General features: G+C 52.7%; 1 pseudogene; it reads left to right on the top strand.

Moving 5' to 3' along the window:
• The window catches only part of LOC128946070 (nucleotide exchange factor SIL1-like), a 216,388-nt pseudogene that overhangs the window by 93,817 nt on the left and 94,911 nt on the right, over positions 1-27,660 (top strand).

Genomic DNA, 27,660 nt, shown 5'->3' with positions numbered 1-27,660 from the left:
GTCCAGCTGGGCAGGGAAGTCCAGCACAGCTCGGGCACCAATGGCCCGAATTGGCACAACGATCCTTTCCCTTGCAGTGAGGCACACCAGCTCGTGGCAATAATCCTGCAGGAAAAGAAACTGGCTCAGCACAGGACATTTAGTGCCATCCCCATGGCAGAAGAAAAACCATTTCCTATACCCCTTCAAGGCCATCAATTTACCTATTGCACCCTCAAATGAACACTAAGTTCTACTACTATGTCACATTTTAAAGGCACCAGTGCACTTTGCAAAATCTGTCTCAGAGGCATTCAGCTCTTGTGTCACTTGGGTCATACAAATAACAGCCCTAGGCCACCATCATTTCTACTCTAAACTTTAATGATGTTAAAGAATTCCTAAGCCCCTTCTAAGCAACATGGAGCTGGGGAACACAGGACATTGCTCTTTAGGCTTCTATATTCCCACTGTCTGAGAATAGGACAAAGTGTTCAACTGACTCTAAGCAGCAAAAGGAAGAGGAGAAAACAGCTGCACCCAAAGACATCCTGCACCTCTGGCCTGGTGCAGAAACATCAGTTGGCTCACAACTCCCCTCTAACTTTGCCTGTCCAACCAAGTCAGGAGAAGAACAGTGCTAAGAGGTAGCAGGATGCTGTTGGAAAGGGCCTCTCTTTGTTTCCCTGCCAGGCTTCCTCCCTTCCATGCCATGCCCTCAACCCTTCTGTATGAACAAGCCTCCAGATCAGAACATGAACCCTCCAGATCTCAGCACTGAGATCAGACTTGCCAGGGCCTCAGCACTGCTGTTCAAACCTCCCCACAAAAGCACCTTTGGCACGGAATGGGTGCCAGCTGACAGAGCAAGCACAGCGACAGGCATGAAGACAGAGCCCCAGCAGTGTCACTGCCATGGGCTCTGGGCCCACAGCTCTGCCTGCAGCTTGTACCTGCCCTACACCAGCTCCTGCAGGCAGGTGTTCAAGTCCCCTGCAGCTCAGCAATCTCCTGCTGACCAAGGGCACCCAGAGCCCAGTGTGCCTGTGCCAGGCCGGGCTCACGGGCACAGCACATCCTCTGCCCTGGCCCTGCAGCTGTGCCATGCTCACTTGTGCTCTGGGACAGCACAGCTGCAAGGCTGCACAACAGAGGGAGTGAAAAAGCACCGGCTTTGCTCCAGCCCAGGGGCAGGCAGGGAAGCTGTTGGCAGTCCAGGAAGGAGGAAAGCTCTCTGACCTCTTTGTTCCTCTGGTGTTTTCCATCAGAATGAAACCCCTTCCACTGCACCTAGAGATGGCCCAACATCTATCAGCAGCCCTCTGTCATTTTCATCCTGTTTCCTGTGCATCTTCCCTTGGCAATGCTCAGCAATGTGCACGGAGGGGAAGCAGAGCCTCTCAGGCCTGGCTGCAGTGCCTGCCAGCAGTGCCAAGGTGTGACTGGCTGCAGGCTGCCTGCCCACGCCTGGAGCCCAGCTCACAGCATGCAATGGGCTGGAGCCAGAGTGCAGGGAAAACAATGGCTGTGGAGATCATTGTGTGCTGTGGCTCCTCCAGCCTCACCTTGTTCTTGCTGGGGGTGAAGCGGATGCGCACAGGGGCAGAGGCGCCCGGCGGCACGGCACGGTACGCATCGCTGGAGCTCACCAGCTGGAAGTAAGGTGAGCTCTCCATGGAGACCTTCACCACGTGAAGAAACTGCAGCAAAGACATGAAATTTGATTTTGCCACTTGTGGAAACAGGACGAGAGGAGACCTGTCCATGCCCTGCTAACATCCCTCCCTTGCCCCTTTTCCAAAGCACTTTCAGCTGAGCAGGCACAGGCACATCATTCACAAGGCTGAACTTGAATCCCTTCTCTCTGGCTCCCGCATTTTGGCCAGGGGCAGTAGGGCAGTGCCTGCTGGGAAGGAAGGGCCGAGCAGGTCAGCACCAGCAGGATGGAGACACAGCATCTGAACCAAGTCACCTGCGTATTAAACAAGGCCAAAAAACCTGCTGGCTTCTGCCTGCACACAGCCATGAAGTTGTCATGTTCCAGAGGGGGAATGTGCTACCTAAAAGCAAGCCAGCACATTACTGTGGGGCAAGGAAGAAATTCCCTTCCAGCAGATCAGGTTTGGGTAGGGACCTTCTGGGGATACAGTCAGGCAGGCAGAGCAGCAAGACAGGAGACCAAACACTGTGGTCTTACTGGGAATAAAAGCAAACCTGAAAAGCAAAAGAAGGAATGAACACAGCAAGACAATCCCTAAAACAAGGAGATGGCAAAGAGAACTTAAATGGGCAGTAAAGCAGCAAGGAAGAATCATAAAACCATGAGAGCAACCAGCTTGCCAAAAGTAACAGAAACACAGACAGGCGGTGTCTATTGACCATGGGGCTTCAGAGGCATTTTCTGCCTGGAGAAACAGGACCAGCACTGACTGACAGTGTGGTTCCAGTATGCAAAGCCAATCTTGGCTCTCCAGGGCTTCCTGCTGCTTGTGAAGGCAAGCTGGGCTGCTGGGCATTCCTGCCTGCAGCCAGGAGGCCAGGTTCTGCCCTCTGGGGTACCCATGCACAGCACACACGCATTTTCTAACACACTGATATCATAACCCCTGAGCACCAAAATGCTCTCCAAAAGTCTAAACCAGATGATTTGGACTCCCTCCTGTCTCCTCCCACCAGCCCACTCTTGGCACAAGCCTCACTTGAGAAAATGTTTCCCTGACTGAAATTCAAATGGTCTCAAGTTTTCCTCTTTACAGTGGAACACAACTGACATTTTTCAACTTTTCCCCTCTCAGCTCTCTTGGGAAACTGCAAAACAATCGCAATTTCTTCAGCTGAAGGTGGAAACCTCCAGGAGCACATGGCTTTGGATGTGCTGTGCTTCTGCAAAGGGAAAGCAGAGCACCGTGTTGCTTTTGGAAAAGCTGAGCAGAGCTGGATGAAGCTGAGCAGGAGCCTCAAGTGGCACCTAAAGGCCTCTCACTGCTTCTGCTCCATCACTCTGATTGCAGGGCTCTTGCAGAACACGGTTCCTGCAGGGCCAATGCCATTAATGAGAAGTGATTCCAGCATAAAGTGCAGGAGGCTCAGCCCCTGAGCTTTGCCTGTGAACTGCATAAAGGGAGCCAAACTGGTTGAGAGAGGCAGAGATTCCTACCAGGAGCCAAGATTAACCAAGGACACACAGGGTGTGCTATAGACCCAAGGCAAAGCATGAGAGCAGGTAAGAACTGTACAGCACTCAACATTCCTGTCAATCCAGAGCTTTCGAGAGAAGGAAACTCCATTGGGATAGACACCATCAACACCTGGCAAAAATCTGGGCACAATTCCCAGCACAGGAAGATTTCCACCATCTTGCAGAACAAGGTGCTGAGACATTTTCTTCTGCATGTGCTGCAGCAGATAACTTGCTTTGCTGTACACTGAGGGAATGACAGCACTCTCCTCTTCCAGCACAGTGTTAAAGCTTCACGTGCCAGCACTTACCTTGTCCTTATTCATGAGAGACAGCACCATTTCAGAGACCTCCCGAGCGACGAAGTTCTGAAATACCAGCTCTGGTGGGGAAACCCCAAACCAGCTCTGTTTCGGGGCAGCTGATGGCAGCTGGAGAGGAGAGAGAGCAGGGAGAGCTTCAGCTGCTGGGAGGAAGGTTCATGCAGGAGAATCTTCCACTGATCCCCAGTGAAGTACAGACTCTGGGGGAGCACGTCTGCCCAGCCCACACTGGGCAAACAGTGGCTCACCCACCTCTGCTCTGAGCTGATCCACAGCTGCTGGGCCACACAGAGCAGGCTCAAGCCAAGCTGCTCTTCTGGCATGGATTTCTCCAGGTTTCTTTCTCCAGAATGCCAGGCAGCACTTTCCTAAAACACAGCCCTGTGCCCATGTGGTCACAGAGCTCTGGGGCACTGACTGAGCACTCATGGAGTAAGTAAAACCCATGAATTTACAGGAGACTCCATGGGAAAGGATTTGGGATGTCTTTTACTCTGAGACAGGGAAACCGAGGCCCGCACAACTGCAAATATCTTTTCTGCTCTACAACTTAGACATCAGTAAGAAGAGCACAGGACCAGAGAAGGTTTGAGAGATGAGGTGACACTTGGCTGAAGCCAAAAGGTTATTAAGCAAAAGAATGGAATTTGTTGGTTCTGTGTGTTATTTTTGGTTTGCATTTGTTCAGGTTGGTTTGTTGAGTGTCACAGTGAGAGGGACAGGGTTGAAGACCTGACCAAAAGGAAGGAGGACGAGAAGGGAGGGCACAGAAAAGTTGGTGCTCAGTAGAGAATGGAAGCTCCTGAGTACCCATCCAATGGCAAAGGGCACAGGGACCGCCCCAGCCGGGTACAATGGGGATACAAAGATTGCCATTTTCTCAGAGGGTGTGTGTGTGCGCTTGGCTCTCAGGGAGGGAGACATCCCCGGCTCAGCTGAATCCTTACTAAGAAACACTTTTCCTTTGCTTTGATGATTTTGTTCCTTTTCATTGTATTTAAAAGTTAGTGTGTTCCAAAGAGAGGAAAAGGCAAAAATAAAAAGACAAATGAGCTGAAAATAAAAAGACAAGTGAGGTGAATGCTGAATGAGGATAAGTTTCAGTTATTTTCTCAGCAACTTGGGTAAAAGTAGAGTTGGTATCTCCTTTTTCAGTGGCCTTTAAATGGGTGCTTTCTTGTCATTACTGCGATCTTATTTCATGCCATTGCAGAGGCACGTCTGGAATGACACAACAACAGCAAATGCTTCTGGAGCAGAGACATTGCTTGGAGAAAACTCTGCCCTGCTTTGTCTGCCTTCTCCAGCCACACTGCTGTCACTGCAGAGACACAAGCAGGTCTCGTCTGTGACTTCACAGCAGACACATTCTGCTGAAGGGAGTGGCTGCAGCACACTGTCCCTTAGCTGTGCCCTTCCCTGAGGTGTTCCCAAGGCTCCTCTCCAGGACAATCCTTTACCTGGATTGTGTTCCATGTCTCTTGCTTCCAATTTCCTACTCAACAGCCCACCTCAGTCACCTACCCGTTTGGACTGTGCTTTATACCAAACTAGTCCTGCCAGAAAAGCAGCTTTAAACACACCTCTGAGAAGGCACTGATCCAGACAAAGCACATCCATTCCCCTCTGCCCAGAGCCAGTCCCCTGTACATCTGGCAGCCTGCAAAATCTAACACCCCGTCAGGGTCCAACACATTGTTCCAGCCCAAAGCAGAAATGCAATTTGTTGTGTTCAATCTGAAGTAATTCCTGCAGATCCTTGGCCTTCAAAGGCCAACGCTGCCACTCTGCAGCGAATCCTGTGACCCCGAGCATTTGATGGTGACCACACCAAAGCAAGAGGTGGCTCCTTCAGCAGGAGAATGGCAAGGGGCAATTTTGGGTCTCTGTGTCCCCAGCCTTCCTCCCATTGTTTTAGCAATGGCAGCTGCACTCCAGCACACCCCAGCAGCTTCAGCAGAGGGTATTTGTGTTGGCTTAGTGCAGATCAGGACTCCCAGTCCACCACTCCCAGCACTTTGCAATGACAGCAGGACCTGGACACTGAGGTATTTTGCTGGAGGCAAGCCTGTCACAAACACACACCCTCTTCAAACTTCATGTGAAACAGAAAGGAAAAGAGCAGGAAAAGGCTACCTTTGGGCGAGTCTCACTCCTGTCTAGAAATGGGCCAATTCTGGGCAGAATACTCCCCCCAGTGCTGGCCTCCTTCTTCCTGCTGAGAAACTTCTCCCTCTGGAACTTAGAGGGAAGCAGCTGAAAGGCAAAAGTAAACCAGCTAGAGCCTCAGAGTTGTGCTTGTTCAGAAAGGCTTTTCTTGAACAAGTGGCACTGCTGAATAACTTGTGATCACAGCCACTAGGACATTCCTGGAAGCCCTGGGGGTTTCCTGCTGAAATACTTAGCATCAGTGAATTAATACAATTAATAATACAGAGTGGAACACACATACTCCAGCCATATGGCTCTGTCCCATTGCCTTCTCCATGATTGCATGGGACATGGTTGGGGATTTCTGCTCTTTGGGCATTTGTTTCCTCTTACGTTTCATTGGACTGAGGCAGTGACCTTTCCAGAGAATGGGGAGGAGCTCTCAGAACTGCCTGAACTCCATCCCTGCACAACGCTCAGAACTCACAGCAAGGAGAGATCGCTGCTGGATGAGTCCAAGAGATGCAAGAAGGGAACACTGTACCAAGAGTGAGGTGCACAGGAATGTGTCCAGGTTTTAGTTCTCCCTGTTAATTGTTTTCTCTGTCTGGGCTGACAGAGCCCTCCACAGAAGAAAACAGAGGCATCTCCTTGACAGAGCCTCAGCAGTGGGGCATCTTCAGCCAAGTGAGCTTTGTGGCCCTGGCTCCAGCGCTGCCTGCAGGGCTGCATCTGTGCCCACACAGGAGCTGGGAGAGAACAGCTGCTTTGGAAGCTCTTCCAGCTGGGACCAGCTGTGGCTCTCAAGGCTTTGGGCAGAGTTTGAGCTTCCCCCCACCACATGCCCAGGTGCCCAAGGGCAGGATGGTCAGAGCAGCACAGGTGAGTGCCCAGCCTGACAGAAGGAATTCCTGTGGCAAAGGCAAAGGGACAGAACACATGCTCAGGCCTTCAGCTGTGCATTGGTTTCACTTGGCTCTGCTGGCACAGCCAGGCAAGACACAGCTGAAGCATCCCACAGTGTTCCCTATTGCACCAGGACAGTCCCAGCAACAGCAGCACAGCACAAAGGGCTGGGCAGGGGCTCTGCAGCTTCACAGCACTGCTGGACAACAGGGGCAGGGAGAGCAGGGACACCAGGGCAGTGCCAGCCTTAACACAGCCCCAGTGGGTACTCACAGTATGAGGCTTCAGCCCTTCCCTGGACAAAAGACGAGGTGTTGGTGTCTTCTTTGGCAAACCAGACGCCATTTCCAAGGGACGATGTCGCAGGTGAGCGACAATGCCTCAACAAAACTGGAAGGAGCAACAATGGAACTCTGAAAATCCACAACCCAATTCATGGCAGCTTCAAGGCATATTCTGGTGCTAAAAATGGTACATTACTTGAAAGTAGCTAAGTGCTTGTTTGGTGTAAGTAGCTAGTATAGTTAGGCCACTAGTTGGACTTTATTTGAACTATATGGCTACCTTGTGCAATTCAAAGTTAGATCATACTGAAACCTGGAGCTAAAAATCTGAACATTAATAACAGTTCGAAGAGACAAAACTGTAGCCTAAATATTACTCAAAAATAGCTAGAGTGGGCCTCCTCTTCTTTAGGCTAAAGCACCCTTGCTCTATCAGCTGCTCCTCACAGCTGAGAGACTAATGAGAGACTGGAATGTTATGGCTAATGGCTTAAATATCATTATAAAGGACTTTCTGCCCATTGTGACAAAACTGTATAAAGAAGCTGCGACCACCCAAGCCCACCCCTCCTGACTGGAACTTGGCACTGTGAGTTAAGCTGCCTAAGGGAACTTGAGACAAGATCAAGGTGACACTATTGTCCCATTACCTCAGGTCTGGGGAGAAGTAAACAAGGCTGAGGAGAAAAACCTATCCACAACAAAGCCAAACCCAGCAGCTGTCCTGAAAATCAGCTCTGTCTGGGTTCAGGCTGGGGAAGTCATAGCCACAGACTCTTCTGCTGAGGCCAGGTTTGCACACAAACCTCCCAGCTAAGACCTCCACAGTGCCTCCAGACCCATTCCTGAGGCCTTGCACCAGACGACTGCAGGGCATGCAAAGCAACACAACAAATCTGAAAATCCAGAACCCAACTCATGGCAGACTCAAAGGATATATGGGTGCTAAAGATTTTATATTATTTGAAAGTAGCAAGAGACAGATTCCAACTTGCCCCACCCCTGGGAGGTACCTGGGCAAGGTATCACCTTGCCCAAATCTGCATTAACCCAGTGGAGTCTTACATTTTGCCAGACCTCACCACAGAGAAGACCAGAAGAGGATTTAATGGTAGGCCAATGGGATCCATGGAATGGTGATATTTTCTACTAAATCTCTCTCTGTCACTCTCTTTCTCCTCCCCCCCTTCCCAACCTCCATTCCACTCCCACTTTTTCTTTTCTTTCTCTCTCTTTCTCCCTCACATTTACTGTTCCATAAAATCCAGACCATTGGCTTTGGCATATGGTCTCGTCTGCACCTCAATACAGAGGCATCTCCCTAAAAATTTTAAAACCCAGATGATAAAAACCCACTGAAACTTGAACAGAACTCATTCACCTTTAAGCAGTTTAAGCAGTTACTATAGGGAAAAAATGTATAGACTACTATCTTTAGAAAATGTTGCACTTCTTCAGTAAAAAAAGCACAATCAGTAGTCCATTTATTGTTCATCCTCTCAGGTGTACATGTCACTGAACTACTGCGCCAGAAGACTGGCATGATCACATTCTCTGTATCCCTTTGGCATTCTCTTTCAGAGCACAGATGAAACAAAACCAAAAAGTTCAACTTTAGTCGGTCTTTACCTTCAAATGAAATTCAGGACTCCCTAGCAGACACCAGTGTTCTGCACGCTGAGGAGCTTTTCGCAGAGGCCAATGCTCTGCACCTTTAGCAATTCTCTACGCCGACAATTCCCCTGGCGAATGGCCCGGTGCAGCCGCCTGCAGGAGCCCAGGCTGCGCACACCCAGCCAGGGCCGCGCTCTCAGGCAACTGAGGCCGCGCCGCTGTCACAGACGCTGAGGGCCCGGGCGCGGTTACCGGGCAACCGCGGCACCGAGTGCGGGGCCGGGCGGGGCCGGGCCGGGCCGAAGGGATTTGCAAAGGAGATTGGCACTGCAGCGACGGACTGCAGTTTGGGGCTTCCCAAGAGTCTTTCTGTAACTAATGAAAGGTTAAAATGTGGTGACAAAGGCACCTATGCCAGGTCTGTACAGTGCTCTTTGCAGCACTAGTATCCGACTCTGGCTGGAACAGCAGGAGGGGCTGAGGCAACAGGGAAGGGGGCTCAGCCTGGAGGAAAGGAGGCTCAGGGGGGACCTTCTGGCTCTGCGCAACTCCCTGACAGGAGGGGACAAGAGGCTGCTGCAAGTTCAGGCAGCGCCGGAGCCGCCTGGCTCCCCCTCTCCTCCCCCGCTCCGCCTCTTCCTCCCTCCCTCCTCCTCCTCCTCCTCTCCCGCAGCCCTCGCAGCCCCCGGGAGGGGCGGGGATGGAGCCGGGACAGGTCGGAACGCAGAGAGGCCTGGGGGGATGCCAGGACTGGGAGTGACTGGGCTGTACTGGCATCATCCTGGGAGCAGCTCCTGGGTGACTGAGTTCTACTGGGATCATCCTGGGATCACACTGGCAGTGAGGAGGAGCAGCGCGATGGCTCCAGCACTGGGGCTGAGGGCGCTCCTGGGGGGAGTATTTTCTTGTTGGGAAAATTAATCCAGAAACACCAGAGGTTTATGTTCACAAAGGAGACAGAGGAGTCCTTTCTGGCTTTATTCCAATAAAGGGAGAGGCCATGGGGCATTCCCCTGGGATCTCTTGAATTTTTGGAGGATGCAACCTTCTTTTTATCCTAATTTCCTGGCTACATTTCCCTTCTCTCTTCCCCCTTGGCTGAGGTGCTTGAGAGGTACAGATGCCCTGATACGCCTGACACCGAAGATTTCCCAAAGATTTCCCTCTAATGTATAACCCTCCCTTTTAGTTTTTAATTCTTACGGAGTTTAGAGGTTTTTCTTCCCCATTGTTTCTTTCATTTCTCCATGGCTTATTTTGTTTATCTGCAAACCTAAAGTGTATTTGTAAAAGCAAATATCTTTTTCCAATCATCAATCAGTGGAATCCTTCCCATTGTTTCTTTTATCTTCCAGAGCTGGTTTTATCTACGAGCAGACCCACAGATTGTTAGTAAAAACAAATCCACTATTCCTCTCCTTTACAGCTTACAAGAAGATTTCAGCTCTAAAAACAAAGCATCTTCTCAGCCCTCTCATCTAAGACTTAACTTCTTCTTTATTGACTTTAGTGTCTTCATGTTGTTTTTTATATACTTGCATTTTGTTCTTTTCTCTCACTCAGAAGAAGACTGAAGTACTGAAAAACTTAACATCACGCATGAGGCCTACCTAACCCACCAATTACTACTAACAGAAAGCTGTGGCTCAGTTGTGTTCAGATCAGCTTTATAGTTAGTGTTTAGTTTTCTACACCAGCCACAGAAGTCTCTGGTCTCAGCCACGCTAAGAAGAAGAAGAAGCAGCCTGACAGCGAGATCTTCACAGCCACAGCCAGCCCTGCTCTGGCTAAAGCTCCGCAGCCTCCCCTGTCTCCTTGCCCAGCAGCTGCTGAGGCCCAGCGCGGCCAAACCAGAGCCCATGGAGAGAGAAGCTAGCAAGCAGCCCAGAAAATAGAAAAGAAGCCCAGCCTGCAGCAAGACTGCCCAGCCCAGCCCAGACACAGAGCAGAAGCCAAAACCCAGCAGCTCCCTGCTGACCAACAAAGAAAAAAAGTTTCTGAATTTTTTCATCTTTACCATGTGTGTTTCACAAAAGCGTGTCTAGCTTTCAGTAGCTCAACAGACTGTCAGATACACAAAAAACTTTGCATCACTTCCCTAAATTTCCTCCCACTCCAAAGCATAACACAGGGCCGCTGGGAGCAACTGGGATCGGACTGGGAGCAACTGGGAGCAACCAGGACCATACTAGGAGCAACTGGGATCATCATGGCATCAGAGAAGGATCATATTGAGAGGGACTGGGTCTGTGCTAGAGGCAACTGGGATCACACTGGGAGGAAATGGGGACATGCTGGGGACCAATGGGATCATACTGGGAGCAACTGGCACCACACTGAGGGTGACTGGGATCCTTCTGGAATCATACTGGAAGTGATTGGGAACAGGCTGAGGGCAACTGGGACCATGCTGGGGCAACTGGGATATACAGGAAGTGACAGGAATCATGTTGGAGGTTACTGGGAGTGGTTATGAGCAATTGGAATAATGCTAGAAACTACTGGGAGCAACTGGGAGTGAGTGGAAACACATTAAGGACAACTGGGATATACTGGGGGAGACCAGGAGTGACTGGGATCACAGAGGAAGCTTAAAGTTACTGGAATAATACTGGGAGTATCTGGGAGTGACTGGAATCATACTGGGGGCAAATGGCACTCTACTGAGAGTGACTGGGTTCATATTGGAATCATACTGGGAAGGACTGGAACCATACTGGGAGTGCCTGGAACTATGGTAGGGGTGAATGGGAACAGCTGGGACTGTGCTGGGACCATGCTGGGATCATACTGGGATCATACTGGGAGTGACTGGGATGATACTGGGATCACACTGAGTGTAACTGGAAGTGACTGGGAGCCACAGGGCCCATGCTGGGAGTGACCTGGGGGGAACTGGGGGAACTGGCCCAGCTGGGGCTGAGGGTTGTTCTCCCCCTGGGCTGCCCTGCGTCCTGCTGCTGTCCCTGGCCTCACAGAGCCGAGGGACAGGGGACAGCTGAGGGACAGGAGACAGGGGCAGGGACGTGGAGAGGTAGAAGGGAATTCCAGGGGGTCCTTGAGCCCAGGAAATGGGAGTCCAGGGTTTCCCAAAAAGGGGGGACCAGGGTGGGAACACTCGGGATGGGATGTTCGGGAAGGGGGAGTTTAGAGGGTCTCTGTTTTTGCAGAAAGGTGGGGCTGGGGGCTGGGAAAGGCAGGAATGGGGATCCAAGGTGCTCCAGGGCATCCTAGGGTGACGCCCATGGCAAGTCTGGAGGTTGGGAGCCATGGGATGGCCAGGAAAAGGGGAGCAGGGGGTCCTGATGTCCAGAATGGGGGATTCAGGGGGTCCCTGTGCAGGATAAGAGGAGCAGGGGGGTCCCGGTGCCGGGGGTCCCACTCCCCCCTGGGGCCCAAGGAGCGCCCCCAGCCCCAGCGCTGGAGCCATCGCGCTGCTCCTCCTCACTCCCAGGATGATCCCAGTAGAACTCAGTCACCCAGGAGCTGCTCCTAGTATGATCCCAGTTGCTCCCAGTCATTCTTTATTATGATGCAATTTGCCCCTGGCACAGTTCCAGTTGGTCTCAGTTGCTCCCTCTTTGATCCAGTGTGTTCCCAGTTCTCCCAGTTGCCCCTAGTGTAGCCCCAAGTAACTCCCAGTATGATGCCAGTCTCTCCCAGCAGGGCCGCAGTCATTCACACTTGCCCCCAGTTGCCCCCAGCAGGGTCCCAGTTCCCCGCAGCACGCTCCCAGTGGCTCCCAGTCGCTCCTAGTCCAGTCCCAGTCATTGCCTGCATGGTCTCAGGCACTCCCAGTATATCCCAGCTGCCCTGAACATTCTCGTAGTCATTGCCAGGCACTCCCAGTTACCTCAGCATGGTTCAGCTGCCCCCAGTTTTATCCCAGTCACTGCCAGGACATCCCAGTTGTCACTAGCATGCATCCTGTCATTCCCAGTTGCTCCCAGTTCCTCCCACTGTGTGCACAGAGAGCTCCCAGCATGGGTCTGGTAGCTCCCAGTAACCCCAGTGTCACAATCCATCCTTATGAACGGGTTTCGTGATTGTTCATGGATTGATCTCAGGGTGCAAAAAGCCGACACAGTACAGGGGGATTTGCAGTAATAATCAAAACAAATGCACCTTTATTGAATGACCACAGCAAAATGCGATAGAGGGATTAAGGGAGAGAAAAATACAGAGAAAGAGAGAGAAAAGAGAGAGAGAGAGAGGGGTATAGCTACCAAACGTAAAGATGAAGTCCTTTGGTCCAGTCCAGTTGAGGATCCGCCTGTTACGTCAGGGAGATCTCAGAGGCACAGTTCATCTGGACCCCAATTATACTCTTTTTCAATGGGGGAAGGGAGAATGAATTTTGCAACTGAATCAAAGGTAGTTTTGGGGAAAGAATGGTGTTTCGAAAGGGTACACACAGTCCATGTTCGGCAGTGGGCGTGAGCCATTGTTTTTGTGGTCCAATGCTCACACCTGCAACATCCATCTTGCTTTGGTCAGCTTGCCTCTCCCCACACACCTCCCCCGGGTTGGGGGTCTCAGTCCCAGTCCTTGGAAAGTATAAGAGGGGGCTTTCTCACATGGGGGTTTGATGTCTTGGTCTCTTGATGAAGAGGCTTCTTACATCTCAGTCTGTGTGTCACGGTGGTTGCAAACGAGTGAGAGGGGTCTTTGGCAGGGTTCCACCACTCAGGAGAAGTCCAGCCAGACCGAGAGGTGGGGCAGCTTCCAAGGCTGTTGATGCAAAAAGAGCACGGTGCCCCCTTCTTGTCATTGGGCTCAGTGTAGCATACAGCAAACAACACCTGTGGAAACAGTAGCTTAGCAATGCTCTCAGGTCTCAGGGCCTTGTGGCATATGACTTTCTCCTACAGAGGAGACGGGGGGATCTTCTCTTCAGTGGTCCTCAAATGATGATCGTGAGGCAGATGAGGGAAAATTTGGACAGACTCTTACACCTGCTCAAGGGGAGGTCTCTGTCCCTGTCACTCCCTTGCTCTCCTCCCCTTTTCTCTTTCTTTCCATCTCTCTCTCTACCTCACATTTACTGTTCAATAAAATCCACTTTGGATTTGGTCTCGTTAGTGCCTTAATTGGGGCTGAGGCATCTCTCTAACAATTTTCTTAACCAGATTGCGACATGATTTTGGCACAGTGAGTTCAGGGCACTGTTGTCTGTCCCCAAGTGCCTTTGACAACAGCATGGTTCCCGTCCTCTGAGGAGGTTGTGGTTCTCTCTGGAGGAACTCTTGGAAACTTGGATGCAGCTTCCTCTGAGCAACTTACGGGAGAACTGATGAGGAAAATGGCTGTTGTGGATGGCCAGTGAAAAAAAAATATTTTGTTGTCCTTCCTTGAAAAGTGTGTTAAAATCATTGGAGGAAAGGGAGCAAATGTTACCAGCGAGACTGACAAGGTTCATTCACCCCACGGTGAGGAACACAAGGCTGCTGAAAGTCCTACAAGAAGCCCAGCTCAAGTACCTAAATTCCCAAATATCTCCTGAATTCCCAGGCTTGGGTTCTTTGCCAAATGTGAGAATGAATCATTTTTCTCTTGATCCCTGTTACCTTTGTGGCAGCTACACAGAACTTCCCCTTCCTTTTAATAATCTGTATTGGGCCAAATTTTCTCTTTTCTTCTATCAGAAGCTGCCAGCAGCTGAGCTGGAGCTGTGCAGGAACCAATGAAACTTGGAATTGCCACATCAATGCTTGGATTGTCGGTTTATTCATATTTGGGATTTGTTTGCATTTCCATCACAAGTTACTTGTGGGAAGAGCAAATATTCTTCAAAGTGATTTATGCAGAGTTAAGTTTGATTTCTGCCAAGTTTATTTTGTCCAGTTCCCAGGAGATGCTCAAGGGGTCTCTGTGCCTCTCGCCCTGGGAGATGCTTGGGAGGGGCTTGGGAGGGTTGTCCCTGTCCCTGTCACCCCAGGCCATTCCCCAGGGGACAATGAAACCTCACTGAAACTGTAGCAAATTTTGCAAAAGTGGCAGTTAATGGAACAGTCAGCGCTACCTTGAGAGCTCAGTAACAAATCAAGACGGCCCAAGGTAATTATGGGGCTCTGTGGACACCTGAAGTAGAACATATGGTAAATGGCAGGTATTGAAGGGAAGAACTTGATCTGTCTTCCCCAACAGTCTTGGGGACATTGGCAGGAGCAATTATGTCATTGTCTTCTTTATGGACTGTCAAGCTGACATAAAACCTGACTTGGAGGAAAATGTCCAAAGGCTTCACCCACAGAGACTTTTTGCCCTGAACTCCTGAGAAGAAAGGATTCTGTGCCCCAACAACCCCATAGCTCAGCCAGGGGCTCATGCACAGGCCCCCTGGCAAAGGCTGATCCCAATGGATGCTCCAAACCAGGCTGAGGGTTTGCAGCAGTGGGGGAACTGGCTCAGATGTGACGCACATCTTAAACTGATCAAAAGAAAAACAATGAGGCTGTACTCTCCTGGGAGAACTTGGAGCACTTTATGGGAATTAAAAGGACTAAAAAAGGGCTGGAGGTGGACTTTGTACAAGGGCTTGGCATGGAAATGGCGTCACAATGACAGAGGGGAGAGATAGGTGGGATATTGGGAAGAAATTCTTCCCTGTGAGCATGGTGATGCCTTAACAGAGCCTGCCCCATTCCTGGAAGTGTCCAAGAGCAGCTTAGATGGGATCTTGTCGCAACCAGGTCTAGTGGAAAATGTTCCTTTACCTGTCCCTGACAGGGGGTGAAACGAGATGATTTTTTAGGTCCCTTCCAGCCCATGCCATTCCAAGACTCCATTAATCTATGACTTCATGGGACCCACTGGCTCCCAGGAGTGGAGTGGGGTGCGTTGCCTGGCAACAGGAGTTGTGTTGAGGAGGGCCTCAGTCCTACAAGGGATTTGGAAGGAGAAGGAGCCTGCTGGCTGCTTGTCCTTTTTATCATTGCTTTGCTTATTGCTTCTATCAACCCTTTTGTTCACCCTGTTTGTCGTCCATTTTGCTCGTCTCTGACAGACCCAACTGGGCAGAAGGCTTGTGACAAATCAGGGACAGAGTGTGTGCAGACAGGGGGAGAGGAGTGTGCTCCTACATTCTGGGGTGTGCCCCAACCTTGCTGTGGTGTCATGGGTTCCTTTCTGTGCTGAAAGATGCTGTCCCAGCCTCTGGAGAAGCTGCAGAAGGAGAAAGCAGATCAGCAGGACATGATGGCTGCCATGGACATGGTACAGTCTAAGGGGCCTCTGTGCCAGCCCAGGGCTTCCCAGGCAGGGTGACAAATGCCCCTTGTCCCTTGGGGGCTGGGTGGCAGAAATTGTCCCCTTGAGAGGGGGAATTTCCTGAGCTCATGGAGTCTCTCACCCTTCACATGGTGGGACCAAGCTCACCAGGGTGATGGGGCAAATGGGGCCACAGCAGCCTGAAAGGGGCGTGATGGCCTGGAGGAAGCACTCCTCCCTCTGCCCCTCACACGCTGGCCCTGCCTGGCATTCCTCATCCCTTTCCCCGCCGCTCTCCTGCCGTTCCCCTCTGCTAGAAGGCGGACAAAGCTGCCTTGGACAGCAAAGTCGATTGCAGCCAGTTTGAAGAGAACATAGAGGAGCTGGATGGGAGAATGCAGGAGTTGCAGAGCCAGATTTCAGGCCAGGAGCAGCACTGGAACAATATGCAGCAGCAGTTCAGCAATGCAATTGAAGACAAGGTGAGGGGTATTTCGTCCCCACCGTGAGGAACTGGCACCTTTGGGACTTGACAGCCTGCGGCAGCATCCCTCTGAGGATTCCCCCTCCAGGCTTTTCCCTGGAGAGCTCCATGTCACATCCTGGAGCAGCTGGCTGAGGCTGTGCACCTGTTCACAGCTGGATCGCCTGGACCTGAAGACTTTCCGTAAACACCTGGAAGACTCCTGGAACAGGAGCATGGAGGAACTCGAGGATAGGCTGTTGCGTGAAAACGCCGCTGGGATTAAGAAGTGAGTGCAATGGAGATTCTGAGGGCTTTGGGAATGGAGATGGGAACTGCTCCTTCCAGGCAGGGCTGTCACACACTATGCCCCTGAGCTGGGCCATGCCCTGCCCTCCTGGCCATGCACACGGGGGGACTTTGGTGCCAGAGAGGGGCTGAAAGCACTGCAGGGGCTGCTTGAGATGGTGGCATGGGTGCCTGTGCCCTTCACCTGGCATCAGCCAGCACCTTGGGGATGGGGAGAAACAGGCTCAACAGCCCACGGTTCACCCTGCAATGGCTGTGACCCTGTGCAGTGACCTGCCCTGCAGCTGGCTGCTGCAGGGAGCTGCTGCCTGTGTGCTGCAGCCCTGTGGCCTCAGGAGCTCAGCTGGCCCTCTTCCCTCACCCTCCATAGGCAGCTGCCAGTCCCTTTCATGTGTCTGTCGTGTGACCGCATGCTCAGCATGCAGGTTCCTGGCCAGTGAGTAGCACCAGTGCATCGAGGGCAGCAGGGCTGGCATGGGGGGAGATGGGTGCCAGCAGTGACCCACTGTGCTGGGCACAGGGGTGACAGTGTCTGCTTGGGAGGGGCTGATGTGGGGAGCCCCCTCTGCAGCCCTGCCCATCAGCAGGGCCTGTGGGGGCTCATCCCAAGGGCTACAGGCAGTGAGATGCCATGGGCTACAATCCCATGGCTTCGGGGGTGCTGCCTCCAACAGGAACAGGTTCGTTGTCCCCTGCCACACACCTGTGACCCCTGCCCTCCCCAGGTACCCCAAAAAACTCCTGTATTTGCAGCCGATGCCCCCTAGCAAGGAGCCACCACCCAGCCAAAGGTAAGGGCTCTGAGGACACATTCCCCGTGCCTGGGGTGCAGGGTAGCCCTGACACAGCAAGGAGGGCTCTGCACCTGGGCTGGGGCAGAGGAGCCTGGGGGGACGGGGCAGGGTAGGGGAGCAGAAGGCAGCTGTGGAGGGCCAGTGCTTGCCCCAGGGCTGGGGGCTTTTGCATTCCTTGCCTTGCACTGCCCTGTCCGGCCCACCTCTCTGTCCCAAGGTTGCTGAAAGCACATCTGATGAGCTGTGTCTGTTTTCAGTCTGAGCTCAGGCTTGGTGGGGAGTTGTGTGCCTCCTGTGAAAGGAGTTCCCAAAACCAATCCCTGCAGCTGGGACAGCGCAGCTCCTGCCAGCTGGTGTCCTGTGCACAGGGACCTGCAATGGCCATGGCCAGCACACCTTGTTGTGGGGACAGAGCCAGCAGATCAAGCCTGGTGGGATGGGCTTGGGGCTCCTGCAGCAGGTGGACAGGAGCTGGCAGGGACATGCCCCTGCAAGCAGCACTGCTAGTGCCCTCCCTGGCACAGCAGGGTGATGCCCTGCATGCCACAGGGCTGGGCACTGAGCCTCCTCTGTCCCATCCCACAGGAGGCCGCTGGTCTGTGCCAGTGTCCCCCGTATGCCTCAGATCTCTGGGGACCATCAAAGCAGCAGTTTCACGATGCAGAACATCAAGACTTCCCCACATACAAGTACACAGCTGCAGCGTCTCCTGGTACACCACAACAAGGTAGGTGTGATGAAGGTAGAGACACAGAATGGTGACTGAGGCTTTAAGCATTGCTGACTATCCAGGAGGAATCTGTGCCTTCAGTCCCCAGGGAGACCTGGGTTGGGAGGATTATTGGGGGGTGCTGGATTGGGCCCTGCATTGCAGCCAGCTGCCCTCTCCTCCTCAGCCTAGTGTGACCCTGCTGCACGGTGATGGACACATCTCGAGGGGCCGTAATGACCAGCATCGCACGGTGATCAGGACACAGGATGCGTCAGATATGGCCCTGTCAGGGCGAGGGGGTCAGTGACGACAGGGGGCTGATTATCTGCAGGGTGCTAGCTGGAGGATGAGTGGGGCTCTGTGTAGTGAGCTGGGTAATGTGGCATGGGTATTTTGCGTCTGGGGTAAGAAGGAAGGGGCAGAATGGAGCAGGAGGACTGGCACATGGGGCAACTGAGCTTGGAGCTGGAGTTACGTGAGAGAATGGCCATGCCAGTGTGGGACAAGACCTTGAGTCCTGGTGCGCTGGGGCCAGCACCTGTGGCGGCTCACCCTTGTCCTTCACCACCCAGGCCCTGCCGCCTCAGGAGAGCACCGGCCAGGCACAGCTCCTTGACAGGTCTCATGGGCCCCAGGGCTCGAGCAGCCTCTCCAGCCCCGCCAGACATCAACAGGCCCCGGCCAGCTGGAAAGGACTCAGCACCCAATGCTTGGCCTGGGACATCTTGTCCGAAGCGAGAAACACCTGTGACAACTGTCATAAGGAACTTGACTTTTTACTTGTATATAATAACTAAGTTAGTTGTATATAGTTATTAGGTTAATAAAAACTGTTAAAATTACGGGCAGAGCCTTGTCTCACAGCCTGTCTCTCCCCGGGCTCCCTGGTGCTCCTTCAGCTCCTTCCCTCCTGCTGTGGCTCTGCCCCTGGGCTGAGCAGATCGAGCCCCGGGCCAGGCCCTGAGGCCGCTGCTGCTCCCGCGCAGCCTGCGGGGCAGCCCTGAGGCTCCAGGCCGGCTGTGGGAGCAGGAGCCGCGCTGCAGGGCCCGCGGCCCTCACGAGCTGCGAAGGCACGGGCAGATGGCCATGGGGCCCGGCTGGCACTGCCGGCGCTGCTGCTCTTGGCTGCCGCCTGCAATCCTTACAGGCAGCCCTCATGCCGGCTCAGGAGACGCTCAGAGCCCTGCCCGAGGGCTGGCCCCGACCCGCGGCCCCCAAGGGCACTTGTCCCTTCATCTCTGCACTGCCACATTCCGAGCTCATTTGTCAGCTCCCTCCTCCCCTTCCTTTCTGCGGGGCAGCGTTAGGGGCCGGCCCAGCGGCTTTCCTCCCGCACATCCGGCAGCCCCTTGCCCACAGCTCCCTGGCAGGAGCCAGAGCTGCTTTCCAGCTGGGCAGCCCCGCCGTGTCCCGCAGCCCGGGCCGGCTCCTGCCCGCTGCCGGCGAGGCCCGGCGGCTGGGCCCGGCCATCCCGGGCCAGAGCAGCTACCTGGCCGGGGGAACACAGCCGGACATGGGGGGACACAAAGCAACACAAAGGGGACACACGACGGGCACCGTTTCCCGTGTCCCCATTGCCGCAGAGCAGCGCCGTGTGCGGGACTGGCAGGGACCCGGGCACAGAGGAATGTCTGTGCTGTCACCGGAGAAAGGACACGGCAGGGGTGCTGCTCACAGATGAGGGTGCTTGGGGCTGGGAGGGCTCTCCAACCTTCTCACACCTGCGGAGGTCGGGGCAGTCTCTGTCCCTCTCAGCCCTGGTGTGACCCCACCCAAACATCATCGGGGTCAGAGGGACAGAGACACCCGCAAACCCCCAGAAAGGCAGAACCTGGGATTTGGTTTGGGGCTGAGGATTTAGGAAGGGGCTGGAATTGGGGCTGGGTTGGAGTTGGGGCTGAGATTTGGATTAGAGCTGGGATTGGGGTTAAGGCTAGACATGGGATTGGCTTTGGGCTGGGGTTGGGTTGTGGTCTGGGGCTAGACAAGTTTGGAATTGGGATGTGATTAAATACAGAACTCTGTGTGTGTGTAAACGTGGAGTGAGATTGAGACCAGAATCAGGGTCAGGTTTGGGACTGAGCTCATCCAGAGCGGGACAGAGGGGATGTCACTGCAGGATGTCCCTGGCATCATCCTAGCCCTCCTCAGGCACCTCCAAACATGAGGGGCAGCTGGGTGCCCCGAGATCCAGGTGCTCGCACACTGGGCAGCTGGGTGCCCCAAGATCCAGGTGCTCGCACACTGCCCCTCCATACCAGGCAAGCATTCCCTGAGGGCAGCCCTGACTGTGACCCTTAGGGCTCTGGGATCAGCCCTCATATCCCTGTGGGAGAAGATGCAGACAGGATGAGAGATTTTCCCCCCCTCTTCCCTGTGGAAAGAGGAAGCCCAGCTGCCCTTTCCTTCCGGTGACTCCTCCTCTCCTCAGCTGAGGATGTCAAACTTCCCAGGAGCAGGAAAATCCCCATTCTCTGTTTCCTTGTGGCTGCAGCTTGGAACACCCACTCAGAATTAAGGACTTTCTGACAGGCCTGCTGAATGACACAGAGAGGAGATTTGTGAGAAAGGGAGGAAATTGTATTTCAATAGTAAATAAAAGGTGCAAAATTATTCCTTTCTGTCACATTTGTTTTCAGTCAATTGCACTTGTGGGAAGAGAGAAGGGTGGGGCTGGGGGCTGGGAGAGGTGGGGGGTGAGGAAAACGTTGCGTTGGTGCTCGATGAAGAGATGCAGGGGGGTCTGGGTTCTCAGGAATGGGGGTGCCAGGGGGTCTCAGGGTCATGGGTGGGGTGGGCAGGGACGTGGAGAGGTAGAAGGGAGTACCAGGGGGTCCTTGAGCCCAGGAAAGGGGAGTCCAGGGTTTCCCTAAAAGTCGGGACCAGAGTGAGGACACCCAGGATGTTCGGAAAGGGGGAGTTCAGGGGGTCTCTGTTTTTGCAGAAAGGTGTGCCTGGGAAAGGCAGGAATGGGAGACCAAGGCGCTCCAGGTTGTCCCAGAGTCAAGCCCACGCCAAGTCTGGAGCCTGGGAGCCCTGGGATGCCCGGGAAAAGGGGAGCAGAGGGTCCTGATGTCCACAACAGGGGGATTCAGGGGGCCCCTGTGCAGGCTAAGGGGAGCAGGGGGGTCCCGGTGCTGGCAGTGGCGGTTCAGGGTCCCGGTGCCGGGGGTCCCACTCGCCCCTGGCCCCCCAGGAGCGCCCTCAGCCCCAGTGCTGGAGCCATCGCGCTGCTCCTCCTCACTGCCAGTATGATCCCAGGATGATCCCAGTAGAACTCAGTCACCCAGGAGCTGCTCCCAGGATGATCCCAGTACAGCCCAGTCACTCCCAGTCCTGGCATCCCCCCAGGCCTCTCTGCGTTCCGACCTGTCCCGGCTCCATCCCCGCCCCTCCCGGGGGCTGCGAGGGCTGCGGGAGAGGAGGAGGAGGAGGAGGGAGGGAGGAAGAGGCGGAGCGGGGGAGGAGAGGGGGAGCCAGGCGGCTCCGGCGCTGCCTGAACTTGCAGCAGCCTCTTGTCCCCTCCTGTCAGGGAGTTGCGCAGAGCCAGAAGGTCCCCCCTGAGCCTCCTTTCCTCCAGGCTGAGCCCCCTTCCCTGTTGCCTCAGCCCCTCCTGCTGTTCCAGCCAGAGTCGGATACTAGTGCTGCAAAGAGCACTGTACAGACCTGGCATAGGTGCCTTTGTCACCACATTTTAACCTTTCATTAGTTACAGAAAGACTCTTGGGAAGCCCCAAACTGCAGTCCGTCGCTGCAGTGCCAATCTCCTTTGCAAATCCCTTCGGCCCGGCCCGGCCCCGCCCGGCCCCGCACTCGGTGCCGCGGTTGCCCGGTAACCGCGCCCGGGCCCTCAGCGTCTGTGACAGCGGCGCGGCCTCAGTTGCCTGAGAGCGCGGCCCTGGCTGGGTGTGCGCAGCCTGGGCTCCTGCAGGCGGCTGCACCGGGCCATTCGCCAGGGGAATTGTCGGCGTAGAGAATTGCTAAAGGTGCAGAGCATTGGCCTCTGCGAAAAGCTCCTCAGCGTGCAGAACACTGGTGTCTGCTAGGGAGTCCTGAATTTCATTTGAAGGTAAAGACCGACTAAAGTTGAACTTTTTGGTTTTGTTTCATCTGTGCTCTGAAAGAGAATGCCAAAGGGATACAGAGAATGTGATCATGCCAGTCTTCTGGCGCAGTAGTTCAGTGACATGTACACCTGAGAGGATGAACAATAAATGGACTACTGATTGTGCTTTTTTTACTGAAGAAGTGCAACATTTTCTAAAGATAGTAGTCTATACATTTTTTCCCTATAGTAACTGCTTAAACTGCTTAAAGGTGAATGAGTTCTGTTCAAGTTTCAGTGGGTTTTTATCATCTGGGTTTTAAAATTTTTAGGGAGATGCCTCTGTATTGAGGTGCAGACGAGACCATATGCCAAAGCCAATGGTCTGGATTTTATGGAACAGTAAATGTGAGGGAGAAAGAGAGAGAAAGAAAAGAAAAAGTGGGAGTGGAATGGAGGTTGGGAAGGGGGGGAGGAGAAAGAGAGTGACAGAGAGAGATTTAGTAGAAAATATCACCATTCCATGGATCCCATTGGCCTACCATTAAATCCTCTTCTGGTCTTCTCTGTGGTGAGGTCTGGCAAAATGTAAGACTCCACTGGGTTAATGCAGATTTGGGCAAGGTGATACCTTGCCCAGGTACCTCCCAGGGGTGGGGCAAGTTGGAATCTGTCTCTTGCTACTTTCAAATAATATAAAATCTTTAGCACCCATATATCCTTTGAGTCTGCCATGAGTTGGGTTCTGGATTTTCAGATTTGTTGTGTTGCTTTGCATGCCCTGCAGTCGTCTGGTGCAAGGCCTCAGGAATGGGTCTGGAGGCACTGTGGAGGTCTTAGCTGGGAGGTTTGTGTGCAAACCTGGCCTCAGCAGAAGAGTCTGTGGCTATGACTTCCCCAGCCTGAACCCAGACAGAGCTGATTTTCAGGACAGCTGCTGGGTTTGGCTTTGTTGTGGATAGGTTTTTCTCCTCAGCCTTGTTTACTTCTCCCCAGACCTGAGGTAATGGGACAATAGTGTCACCTTGATCTTGTCTCAAGTTCCCTTAGGCAGCTTAACTCACAGTGCCAAGTTCCAGTCAGGAGGGGTGGGCTTGGGTGGTCGCAGCTTCTTTATACAGTTTTGTCACAATGGGCAGAAAGTCCTTTATAATGATATTTAAGCCATTAGCCATAACATTCCAGTCTCTCATTAGTCTCTCAGCTGTGAGGAGCAGCTGATAGAGCAAGGGTGCTTTAGCCTAAAGAAGAGGAGGCCCACTCTAGCTATTTTTGAGTAATATTTAGGCTACAGTTTTGTCTCTTCGAACTGTTATTAATGTTCAGATTTTTAGCTCCAGGTTTCAGTATGATCTAACTTTGAATTGCACAAGGTAGCCATATAGTTCAAATAAAGTCCAACTAGTGGCCTAACTATACTAGCTACTTACACCAAACAAGCACTTAGCTACTTTCAAGTAATGTACCATTTTTAGCACCAGAATATGCCTTGAAGCTGCCATGAATTGGGTTGTGGATTTTCAGAGTTCCATTGTTGCTCCTTCCAGTTTTGTTGAGGCATTGTCGCTCACCTGCGACATCGTCCCTTGGAAATGGCGTCTGGTTTGCCAAAGAAGACACCAACACCTCGTCTTTTGTCCAGGGAAGGGCTGAAGCCTCATACTGTGAGTACCCACTGTGGCTGTGTTAAGGCTGGCACTGCCCTGGTGTCCCTGCTCTCCCTGCTCCTGTTGTCCAGCAGTGCTGTGAAGCTGCAGAGCCCCTGCCCAGCCCTTTGTGCTGTGCTGCTGTTGCTGGGGCTGTCCTGGTGCAATAGGGAACACTGTGGGATGCTTCAGCTGTGTCTTGCCTGGCTGTGCCAGCAGAGCCAAGTGAAACCAATGCACAGCTGAAGGCCTGAGCATGTGTTCTGTCCCTTTGCCTTTGCCACAGGAATTCCTTCTGTCAGGCTGGGCACTCACCTGTGCTGCTCTGACCATCCTGCCCTTGGGCACCTGGGCATGTGGTGGGGGGAAGCTCAAACTCTGCCCAAAGCCTTGAGAGCCACGGCTGGTCCCAGCTGGAAGAGCTTCCAAAGCAGCTGTTCTCTCCCAGCTCCTGTGTGGGCACAGATGCAGCCCTGCAGGCAGCGCTGGAGCCAGGGCCACAAAGCTCACTTGGCTGAAGATGCCCCACTGCTGAGGCTCTGTCAAGGAGATGCCTCTGTTTTCTTCTGTGGAGGGCTCTGTCAGCCCAGACAGAGAAAACAATTAACAGGGAGAACTAAAACCTGGACACATTCCTGTGCACCTCACTCTTGGTACAGTGTTCCCTTCTTGCATCTCTTGGACTCATCCAGCAGCGATCTCTCCTTGCTGTGAGTTCTGAGCGTTGTGCAGGGATGGAGTTCAGGCAGTTCTGAGAGCTCCTCCCCATTCTCTGGAAAGGTCACTGCCTCAGTCCAATGAAACGTAAGAGGAAACAAATGCCCAAAGAGCAGAAATCCCCAACCATGTCCCATGCAATCATGGAGAAGGCAATGGGACAGAGCCATATGGCTGGAGTATGTGTGTTCCACTCTGTATTATTAATTGTATTAATTCACTGATGCTAAGTATTTCAGCAGGAAACCCCCAGGGCTTCCAGGAATGTCCTAGTGGCTGTGATCACAAGTTATTCAGCAGTGCCACTTGTTCAAGAAAAGCCTTTCTGAACAAGCACAACTCTGAGGCTCTAGCTGGTTTACTTTTGCCTTTCAGCTGCTTCCCTCTAAGTTCCAGAGGGAGAAGTTTCTCAGCAGGAAGAAGGAGGCCAGCACTGGGGGGAGTATTCTGCCCAGAATTGGCCCATTTCTAGACAGGAGTGAGACTCGCCCAAAGGTAGCCTTTTCCTGCTCTTTTCCTTTCTGTTTCACATGAAGTTTGAAGAGGGTGTGTGTTTGTGACAGGCTTGCCTCCAGCAAAATACCTCAGTGTCCAGGTCCTGCTGTCATTGCAAAGTGCTGGGAGTGGTGGACTGGGAGTCCTGATCTGCACTAAGCCAACACAAATACCCTCTGCTGAAGCTGCTGGGGTGTGCTGGAGTGCAGCTGCCATTGCTAAAACAATGGGAGGAAGGCTGGGGACACAGAGACCCAAAATTGCCCCTTGCCATTCTCCTGCTGAAGGAGCCACCTCTTGCTTTGGTGTGGTCACCATCAAATGCTCGGGGTCACAGGATTCGCTGCAGAGTGGCAGCGTTGGCCTTTGAAGGCCAAGGATCTGCAGGAATTACTTCAGATTGAACACAACAAATTGCATTTCTGCTTTGGGCTGGAACAATGTGTTGGACCCTGACGGGGTGTTAGATTTTGCAGGCTGCCAGATGTACAGGGGACTGGCTCTGGGCAGAGGGGAATGGATGTGCTTTGTCTGGATCAGTGCCTTCTCAGAGGTGTGTTTAAAGCTGCTTTTCTGGCAGGACTAGTTTGGTATAAAGCACAGTCCAAACGGGTAGGTGACTGAGGTGGGCTGTTGAGTAGGAAATTGGAAGCAAGAGACATGGAACACAATCCAGGTAAAGGATTGTCCTGGAGAGGAGCCTTGGGAACACCTCAGGGAAGGGCACAGCTAAGGGACAGTGTGCTGCAGCCACTCCCTTCAGCAGAATGTGTCTGCTGTGAAGTCACAGACGAGACCTGCTTGTGTCTCTGCAGTGACAGCAGTGTGGCTGGAGAAGGCAGACAAAGCAGGGCAGAGTTTTCTCCAAGCAATGTCTCTGCTCCAGAAGCATTTGCTGTTGTTGTGTCATTCCAGACGTGCCTCTGCAATGGCATGAAATAAGATCGCAGTAATGACAAGAAAGCACCCATTTAAAGGCCACTGAAAAAGGAGATACCAACTCTACTTTTACCCAAGTTGCTGAGAAAATAACTGAAACTTATCCTCATTCAGCATTCACCTCACTTGTCTTTTTATTTTCAGCTCATTTGTCTTTTTATTTTTGCCTTTTCCTCTCTTTGGAACACACTAACTTTTAAATACAATGAAAAGGAACAAAATCATCAAAGCAAAGGAAAAGTGTTTCTTAGTAAGGATTCAGCTGAGCCGGGGATGTCTCCCTCCCTGAGAGCCAAGCGCACACACACACCCTCTGAGAAAATGGCAATCTTTGTATCCCCATTGTACCCGGCTGGGGCGGTCCCTGTGCCCTTTGCCATTGGATGGGTACTCAGGAGCTTCCATTCTCTACTGAGCACCAACTTTTCTGTGCCCTCCCTTCTCGTCCTCCTTCCTTTTGGTCAGGTCTTCAACCCTGTCCCTCTCACTGTGACACTCAACAAACCAACCTGAACAAATGCAAACCAAAAATAACACACAGAACCAACAAATTCCATTCTTTTGCTTAATAACCTTTTGGCTTCAGCCAAGTGTCACCTCATCTCTCAAACCTTCTCTGGTCCTGTGCTCTTCTTACTGATGTCTAAGTTGTAGAGCAGAAAAGATATTTGCAGTTGTGCGGGCCTCGGTTTCCCTGTCTCAGAGTAAAAGACATCCCAAATCCTTTCCCATGGAGTCTCCTGTAAATTCATGGGTTTTACTTACTCCATGAGTGCTCAGTCAGTGCCCCAGAGCTCTGTGACCACATGGGCACAGGGCTGTGTTTTAGGAAAGTGCTGCCTGGCATTCTGGAGAAAGAAACCTGGAGAAATCCATGCCAGAAGAGCAGCTTGGCTTGAGCCTGCTCTGTGTGGCCCAGCAGCTGTGGATCAGCTCAGAGCAGAGGTGGGTGAGCCACTGTTTGCCCAGTGTGGGCTGGGCAGACGTGCTCCCCCAGAGTCTGTACTTCACTGGGGATCAGTGGAAGATTCTCCTGCATGAACCTTCCTCCCAGCAGCTGAAGCTCTCCCTGCTCTCTCTCCTCTCCAGCTGCCATCAGCTGCCCCGAAACAGAGCTGGTTTGGGGTTTCCCCACCAGAGCTGGTATTTCAGAACTTCGTCGCTCGGGAGGTCTCTGAAATGGTGCTGTCTCTCATGAATAAGGACAAGGTAAGTGCTGGCACGTGAAGCTTTAACACTGTGCTGGAAGAGGAGAGTGCTGTCATTCCCTCAGTGTACAGCAAAGCAAGTTATCTGCTGCAGCACATGCAGAAGAAAATGTCTCAGCACCTTGTTCTGCAAGATGGTGGAAATCTTCCTGTGCTGGGAATTGTGCCCAGATTTTTGCCAGGTGTTGATGGTGTCTATCCCAATGGAGTTTCCTTCTCTCGAAAGCTCTGGATTGACAGGAATGTTGAGTGCTGTACAGTTCTTACCTGCTCTCATGCTTTGCCTTGGGTCTATAGCACACCCTGTGTGTCCTTGGTTAATCTTGGCTCCTGGTAGGAATCTCTGCCTCTCTCAACCAGTTTGGCTCCCTTTATGCAGTTCACAGGCAAAGCTCAGGGGCTGAGCCTCCTGCACTTTATGCTGGAATCACTTCTCATTAATGGCATTGGCCCTGCAGGAACCGTGTTCTGCAAGAGCCCTGCAATCAGAGTGATGGAGCAGAAGCAGTGAGAGGCCTTTAGGTGCCACTTGAGGCTCCTGCTCAGCTTCATCCAGCTCTGCTCAGCTTTTCCAAAAGCAACACGGTGCTCTGCTTTCCCTTTGCAGAAGCACAGCACATCCAAAGCCATGTGCTCCTGGAGGTTTCCACCTTCAGCTGAAGAAATTGCGATTGTTTTGCAGTTTCCC

The sequence above is a fragment of the Melozone crissalis genome, unplaced genomic scaffold, assembly GCF_028551555.1.
Source record: "Melozone crissalis strain CALT ecotype California unplaced genomic scaffold, PUWL_Pcris_2 ptg000073l_1, whole genome shotgun sequence".
Lineage (NCBI taxonomy): Eukaryota > Metazoa > Chordata > Aves > Passeriformes > Passerellidae > Melozone > Melozone crissalis.
Note: the sequence above shows the minus strand (reverse complement) of the source record. Positions and strands in the feature narration are given on the sequence as shown.